This window comes from Cyclopterus lumpus, chromosome 12, assembly GCF_009769545.1.
Source record: "Cyclopterus lumpus isolate fCycLum1 chromosome 12, fCycLum1.pri, whole genome shotgun sequence".
In the NCBI taxonomy this organism is placed as follows: domain Eukaryota; kingdom Metazoa; phylum Chordata; class Actinopteri; order Perciformes; family Cyclopteridae; genus Cyclopterus; species Cyclopterus lumpus.
Genome location: NC_046977.1, coordinates 11,031,552 through 11,040,337, shown reverse-complemented (window position 1 = coordinate 11,040,337; position 8,786 = coordinate 11,031,552).

Here is an 8,786-nt window from a genome sequence, read left to right as displayed (position 1 = left end):
TTACTTTAAAAGTAAAGATACCAAATTATAATTAGAGTTAACTATACACACAAGGAAAAGTACTTATTGTTATCAACCCTTGTTTGCCTCAGATGTACATCACAGCTGAAGCTTTGGGGTCCCTGAGGGTCAGAGGCTCTGGAGCAGTTCACTGCTTAGCCAGTTGGTAACTCAGCCGTACTTTCTGTATTTATTCATCAACATGCATCATTTAATAGTTGGTGAAGCCAGATGTTTTTTACTCCATACACTGATGGGTAGTTTGATATATAACCATGCATCATATATTGTGATTTCCATTTTCTATATAACATCTCAACCCACAAAGTATTTCTCTCTGGAATGGAGTAGAAGTATAAATACAACATTACATATATAATTTAAGAAATTATTCAAGTACCTAAAAGTTATACCTCTTTACTTCCACTGTTAAAATGCATATGAATATGTGCATATGGCAGCTTACATTTTGTAAATATTAGATACATTTTAGAATATCGTGCAACACAGTGCTTCCAAGAAACACAGCTTAGATTGTTTTTCCTATTTGCTCAGGCGATGCGATGTTCCACCAAAGGACAAAACAAACAAACAAACTAAAACACACACTACAATGCTACTATAAGGGAGCCTATAATGACCTTGGGCATATTGTACATCAGGCACAGCATGTTGAAAAATGCCGGTCAATTTAGACCTCATTGCTCCGCCCACTCCTGATCCTTTACAGTTCTGCTAAATGGGCCACTATCAAGTAAGCTATCACAATACTCAGTCATTAACTATGTAGCATTTGATAAGGAATATATCTTGTCTTTTTATATAGAGATATTTTATATATCGCTTAATCGATAAATAATTTACCATAATTTATGGTTATGTGGGCCTCAAACGCCACATCAAGTGCAAAGGGAGTCACTGTGCTGTTTTTGCTTGTATGGGAAATGGATGGAGGTTTGGGACTGCAGCTGCTCTCACTAAAGGACTTCCTTAAGGTCGAGCACCGTGACTCACTTCAACTAAGTAGCCACTGATTGTTTTTGCTTGTCTGCTGCTTGCTGCTGCAAATTAATTCAATTCTCAGTGGTCTAAGTCTTCTTCTGGTTGTTGTTTGATGTGTGCATTGAAGCAGTTGACTTCACCAATACTCCTGGTGTTTGAGTAATAGTTTTAAAATGTGATTATGACGATTATAGGGCTAGAAAGATTGTTTTTTTCACGAGAGATTATTGCGGTTGTTCTGGGCGGTTATTGTTATTCTCCTGTGATATGAAAATTGTGGTAACGTCAGTATTTCTGGCTTTCGAGATGTAACACATGAGTGTTGTTTTTCCACGTTATTATTTCCCTGTACTATTTGCTACTTGGCACTCCACATGGCTTTTATATCTCTTGCATATTTTGTCCAGCTGCATTGGTGAAATAGTTTGCTTCATAAACAATTAGCTTAACTGCAAGCTCGCTTTACTATTCTGCTTCATATGACGTGATGTCACCCTGTTGCTTATGCTGCTGCTGCTGCTGATGCACTCACCTGCAACCAATCCCAACCTTCTCACCACATATGGTATCAGTACACTCTTGATAATCTGTTGTTTATATGATAATGTTTCCAGCAGAGATTGCCAATTATTTGCCATATGGCTGATATGTCTGAGCCTGATGCGGTTGGTTTCATTTAGTTTAGTTAAAAATGTTCCATCTCAATTCTCATCATATATTGTGTGCAGTGTCTGGAGGTGCTGTGCTTGGGAATGAGCCACATGCTGGGCCACAGCATCTTAATAGCACTTTGATGGCAGTGATGACGCCAGATATCAACTCTGATCACATTCTGTGTTATAATCCCATGAAACTGTGTGTGACAAATGGTGTCTGAGTGCTACAGCAACATCTCATCTTCCCCCTCGCTCGCCATGACCAGAACCACACTGTCTCCAGCGCTGTTAGTTCAAGAAACACATTTTAAATCAATGCTATGTAGACAGACTCGAGTCTCTGCAGGGTTTGATCGTGTGATGAGCGCCAACCTCAGACCCCACAGCCCTAAAACTACCTGCTGCTCCAAACCAACATACCCTAGTTAACTGATTGTGTGTGTGTGTGTGTGTGTGTGTGTGTGAGAAAGCATAACCTTGTGAACATGAAGTAATCCTTGTTGAAAGGCGTGCACATGAAACTATGTGTGATTGGAGAGATTTGTAGCTGGGTCCCCCGCCACATAAATCTGTGTATGTTAATGTGTGTGTGTGCGTGTGTGTCAAAATCAGGCCATAGGATGTTGCTGTGCTACGGGATGAAACTTCTCCACAAGCCTTTATACCAAGCTTATAGTATATGTTTAACATGTCTTTTTTTCTATTCATTTTTTTACAGTTGTCAGTTTGAACATGAACTACATACTGTACACTATAACTGACATGCAACATGGACGTATTAAGCCTAAACTCACTGCAGGTGGTGATATTAAATATGTTCAACTCTGGTCCCAAATCAGATAAATGTGTTCTCATAAACCCATGGCAGTCTCATTAAACTATTATTGCTTGTTACATTCGTACACAACACAAATATGCTGATGACCATATTTTAAAAAGGCATTACATCCAGCAATGCAGTTTCATACTTGGAGAAATTAAAAGCTTGGCACATTATATCAAGAACTTAAATGTGCCATGTCTTGCGTAGGAGCTCTCTGACATAAGTTGAGTCAACTTTTCTATTAAATAAAGCTTATATATAAAATAAATACAGCACATTTATAATTTGCCAATGTGTACAGCTTATAAAATAAAGCTTTTATAATAGGATTTACTGTCTTTAAGTATAGCACCATCATCGTTGAGTAAAGGTTATCAGCCGTATCCAATAGGAGATCCATCATCCACATCTATCACTGCAGCACTGCTCTTGTTATATCTGCAGGTAGAGTGATGGTGTATCATCGGTCTGTGTTACGAGTGGTGGACCTCTTAACGAGAGGAATCTCTTTCATCCTTGTTTGCGAGCATGTTCCCTCGCTTAATGTCTAATCTGATCATCTGAACAGCTTGTTTGGAGAAACTGTGCTATTGAGTGGTGTCTTAAAAGCCCCCGGACCCAGGCCTTTTGGCTACATCGTCCCATGGACACACACACAAAAATACACAACGCCTGCCCCGGACTGTCCTTAAGTTTTTTTGACTGCGACAGCCAGAGATAAATGTAGACACAAAAACCTGGCCAGTGAGCAAAGCAACTGGCCTCTTTACTGTTCAATTTCATTGCTGCTCAGGGCTGGCTAACATAAACATTGTGGGAGTGTGTCCTTTTAAGCTGCTTTTATTGTCCAGCTGCTTCTAAACCTCTAGATGTAAATTGTTGAGAGGTTGGGATGGAAGGATGAGAGAAGAGGAGAATGAGGCGGGAGGTGAGGGGGTGGTTAATGTAGTGGTAAGAAGTGAGGGGATGGGATATCCTCTGAAGTAAGCCAGGATCATTTAGAGTGGTTTCCCCGTGTGTGCGTGTGTGTGTTTGTTCATATGTGTCATTAAAGCAGAGGCATCAAAAAGTTCAGAGAAACTAAATGTTTATTGAAACATCTTCCCAGAACACTTAGCACCAATATGTTAATGTCTTGTGGCCGGGCGAGAGTTGTAGGAGCAAAAATAAATGCAAAAGGAAACAAATTGTTTTTACACTGAATGGTTAGGAAACCCAACCTATGCAAATGAAGGTGGTGCTCACACTGCGAGGCTTTAAAGCTGTTGTCAGGCTCACTGTGGCTGTCAGACACAAACACTGGGATGCAAATCCCTGAAATATGTGTGCTATGTAACTGTGGTGTCGGAATATGTATTGGTTGTGTTGTCTGTCTTGAGAGAGGATACATTTCAAGCGATGGGAACAACAACAACAACAACAACAAGATAAATGAGATGCTTCGCATAGCTTTTCCCTCAATGTTTAGACTCATGTCTTGTATGAAGGTTCCCATTTAGTTACAATGGTGGGAGACATCTTGTGAGACGATTCTTGCATTTTATTGCTCTGCCAAATACAAATGTGTGTTTCTTGTGTGCACATGGATATGTGCGAAAATGTTCGTATTGTTCTGATAATTGTAGCCTACTTCTGAGATTAAATATAATATGAAATGCTAACATACATTTAGTTTATTTTTCTGATAAAGATAAAGTTGAGAGCCTGTTAAGTCACTTATAAAGGATTAAACGTGTATATGCTTTTAATCACACATGGAACATACACAAATATATATATATCTTCAAAATGGCTGTTTTTTCTATTCAAGATAATACAATGTTATGGTGAAATGGCAGTAAACATGGTCAGGAACATTCATTTATGGCCAAATTCCTTCTCACAATTCATAGATAAGACCTTATTTAAATTCGGTGGTTTGTCATTTTGAAAAAGTGGGTCCCCAGAAAAAAACAAGTTTGTGAAACACTGCTAAGCTTACTGTTGGGTTATGTATGCATCATATCAAAAGATAAATATATACATAAACTAAGAGAGCCTGTAATCCATGCTAAAATGCAAATATTTGTCAAAGTTTCAATCAAACACAGTACATCTTCTTCTTCTCAGCTCAGATACGGGTGTCTTATGGAGTTGTCCAGAAATTACCTCAATCCTTTGACACTTTGAGAAGGTTGACTTAATGTTTACTTTCAAGCCTTTTACGCACCTTTTTCTTGCTGGCTGTGGATTAAGTCTAAGCCTACAGTTTTGGTGTATGGACGGGACGGACTTGGCAACAGAAAGCTTTTACATGTGGCAGGGCAGACCAGGACAGTGCACCCTAACAATGAAAAGGTTCCTTTAAATGAGACACTGGTAGAACCTTTAATTTATCACTGTGCAAAACCCAGGTTGTGAAAACAATGTGTATTAAATATATTTATTTTTATTTTTATATATGTTTGGTTGCCATCTCCTTCTTTCATGACTCAGAAATTCTCAGTCGCAGTAATGATCCTTATGACCTGAAGGAAATTGATCATTTTTCCTTTTTGCATGTTCCTAGTAATATAATGATAAGATATGACATGATTTATTGATAATAATCCCATGTCATTAAACTCTGAGCAAATCAATAAAAAGTCAAAACCATACATACTTTCAGGCTTAATTTTATAGCCAACAATAATACAACTTTAAGTGCTGGTCACAAGATTCAATATAAGAAATTTAAATCGATTTTCAGATATAAAGGGCAGGCAGCTGTTCACTGTTAAAGCACACGCACACACACACACACACACACACACACACACACACACACACACACACACACACACACACACACACACACACACACACACACACACACACACACTCCCTCTGTCTTATCATACCCAGCACCATAAAACACACCCAGAATTGTCTTGTGACATGGTGGACCTTTCACTGCGTAATCTGAGGTGTCTTTTTATCTTCGGGAAGAGGGGGGGGGGGGGGCAGGGGGGCAGGTCTGGAGTGGAGCTTGATCTGACCTTAGAAAGTGTACCGTCTCTTGTCAGGTTGATGAAACATTACTCATTTCTGTTAATGATAGATATATGTCTAATCAAGAAAAATAAATAAAAGGCCTATTCAAAACAACGATATCACTCAGGGGTGTGAAGAATAAATGATGCACAGGAGGCAGGAACCAGGGGAAAGGACATACAGATGGAGGCAGATGATCTCCCTCCATACTCCCACTCTTCTTTCCCTCCCTGTCCCCCTCAGTGATGCGAGTGTTTTCTAACACGTCTCCAGTGGTATCTTTTTGTGGTGTGACCTGTGTATCTGTGTAAGGATGAAGGAGAAGTGATGAAAAAGACGGAGGGGACAATAAAGAAAGGAAGACACTGAGAGACAGAAGCTTGAGTGTATGAAAACTAAAAAAAATAGGGTTGTGTGTGTGTGTGTGGGTGCGTGTGTGTGTGAGAAAACATCTTCAATGGGAGTCAGGTATCAGCTGCATAACCTCTTCAGTGTCAAGGGGGCCTCATCAGCAACGTACACAAAAGAACAACTGACACAATGAATGAGGGGTAGGGTTTCCCAGGCAAGGCAGGAAAAAAGAAAACATCACATCTCTCCCCTCCCTTTTTCTTTCTGTCTCACTCACTTTCTGAATCTTTCTTAGTGTTTGCAAAACTACAAAGGGAGAAGCATCTGAGCCCCTTATTTGAGCAGCACGATGTCATAGAAGGAATGTGCCACTTGTTTGAGACTGTGTGTGTGTGTGTGTGTGTGTGTGTATTTGGATGACAGCGTCCAGCCGCAGCCTGCATACCTCACTTGCCTACCTACCTGAGAGCCTTTGAACGCTCCCCAGCTGTATGGTGGCCCATTCAGTGATCAGTGGCTCTCATAGAGTGTTTGATCCCACAGTCTGAGGGGTATCTGATGGTACCTGTTTGTGAGCCAGGATGCAACCCAAGTGTTGGCTTGCTGATATGTTGGACTGATTTTGGCGTTTCACCTCAAATTGGCAACAGGGCAACCATTAACATGCTTCATTTTGTTGGACAACTTACTTTGAATGCAGTGATTGTACCACCGTGTAATTTGTGGAACACACAACAAACACACTTTACAGATTTATTTAAAAAAATAAATAAATAACCACCAGGAGAAGATAATCAGGTTAAAGAAATATCGGTCCGTACATTGGTATGTGCTTCGATTGATCTTACTCTCCTTTCTATCCATTTCTCAGGTCTTTTAATCCGCAAACACTTAATTTACCAACTGAGATGTATTGCGTTTAAATTGAGAATATAAGTGTTGACAGCAGATATGTCCCGATGAGCTCAGCGCTCTGCAGATTGAGGATACTTTATTTTGGAATCATGGCTCTGTTTTGTACAACATCTCTCCCTGCTAATTTTTTTAATTTATTTACAGGCAGCAGAAAGACAAATGCGAAGGGAGATTGACTGTAACACGGGGCTGGAAACCATGACAACACGGAGAATGCAGTTCAGTTTTGCAGAGGAGAGATGCATAGGCTGCACTTATATAGACCGTTCATCAGCTTACCCACAACACAGTGCTACAAGTGGGTTTGTAGACTTCATTTCATGAAACATTGCCCCCATTAATTATCACGCCGCATGGTGTAGACAAGGATTCTTTTATTTATTTATAAATACATTTTCTCAGACAGTTTAGACTGACTGCAAGCAGACAGTAACAACAGAAAGCTATCAATGCCCGGTCAACTAAACAGACTTGAATAGTCTATGACTGACTTTGACATAAAAAACACATTCCGGGAAAAGAAAAATAGCAGTGGTTAAACTGTGCCAGACGAAAAAAAAGTGATTTTAAATCAAGTATCAAGGAGCCTTACGAGGTGAGACGAAATCCGATCCAAGAAGAACGGTTGGATTAATTATGTGTATAGTTTGAATAGCTTGGATTGCTCCTCACTTTGGAGGCGTCTGCCAATGAGTGAATCTAAACGTGAGGGAACGGATGTGATCCACAGTCTCCCCAAAGACGCTTTGTGGTAGCGTAGTGTCACAACACTGCAACATTTGCTACTTTGAAAGGACAATCTTTCCTATTGTGATGACAGCGAGTCACTTGATGCGTCGATTGACACCAGGCCTTTGAAATGTATTACATTGTTATACATTGTTGGTATTGAAAGAGCATGCCGCCACTGACTACGGGCAAGGAAGGCTCAGAGACAGACACACCAGCATAAAGAAATAAACAGAGGGAGACAAATTAAATGGTGAAGAAATAAGGGAACCCCTCATTAATGTGACAGCACGATGAGTTATGTCTCGGGACGGTAATAAAACTTAATTTAGTGGGTTTTTTTTGTTTCACTCTGTTAGTGCAGCCAGGCCTCACACTGCAGCACCGGCAGGTCAGTCTGCCAAGACAACACACCAGAACAGGAAATACTAATACGTATTAATATGACCTGCCTGTGTGTGTTCGTGCACGTTTAAAAGTGTGTGCGTGTGGGTAGTTGTGTGTATGTTACAGCATCAGTGTGAGATGTTCCTCAGCTGTTGCAGAGGAAGCACGGAGGTCACGATGGAGAGTTCAATTGTATAGAAATAAAGAGCTGAGGTTGTTTATTTGAGTATGCTTGATTACACTTATCGTGTAGTTGTTGCCACTTAATAGTCCCGACTATACTCCTCAGTTGACCTTTTTTTTTGCCATTGGTCTGCTTAATAGCGAGTATAACTTTTGATTCAATCCAGCAGGTTAAAGGAAGACACTGAGTGTGTGTCTGTTTAGTTGTAAGGGCTCTAGTTGGAAGGCTTGTTTTGGTTAGTGTGATTGTGGACCACAAACACCATGTACACCATATCTGATCTCGGACAAAAAAAAACGCAGATGAAAAGCAGTGATGAGTGTTTAATAACTCTGTTTTTCTCCCCGACAAACAGAATAATGCTTTGGTTAAGAGGGGTCACATTTAGTTTGTTGGATAGTGCACCGCTTTGGTCCAGACGGACATAACTATTTCACGGATTTTGTACAGATGTTCATGGTCCCCGGAGGATGAATTCTACTGACTTTGTTAATCATTTACAACCTGAACATTTGTTTTTTGGTGTATGCCTAGAAAAGCTGACACTGAAGCATGTGAATTCAATTTTTCCCCAGCCTTTGTATTATTGTCCTTTCACAATGGCTGTGCATTTGACTGTGATTTTGAATGTGATTTGTCTGGGGGCCTGATAAGATATGCACTAAATCATGGAATTCTACTCAGTATCTTTCCTGGTGATAGACTGAACCCCAAAGACCACAATCAA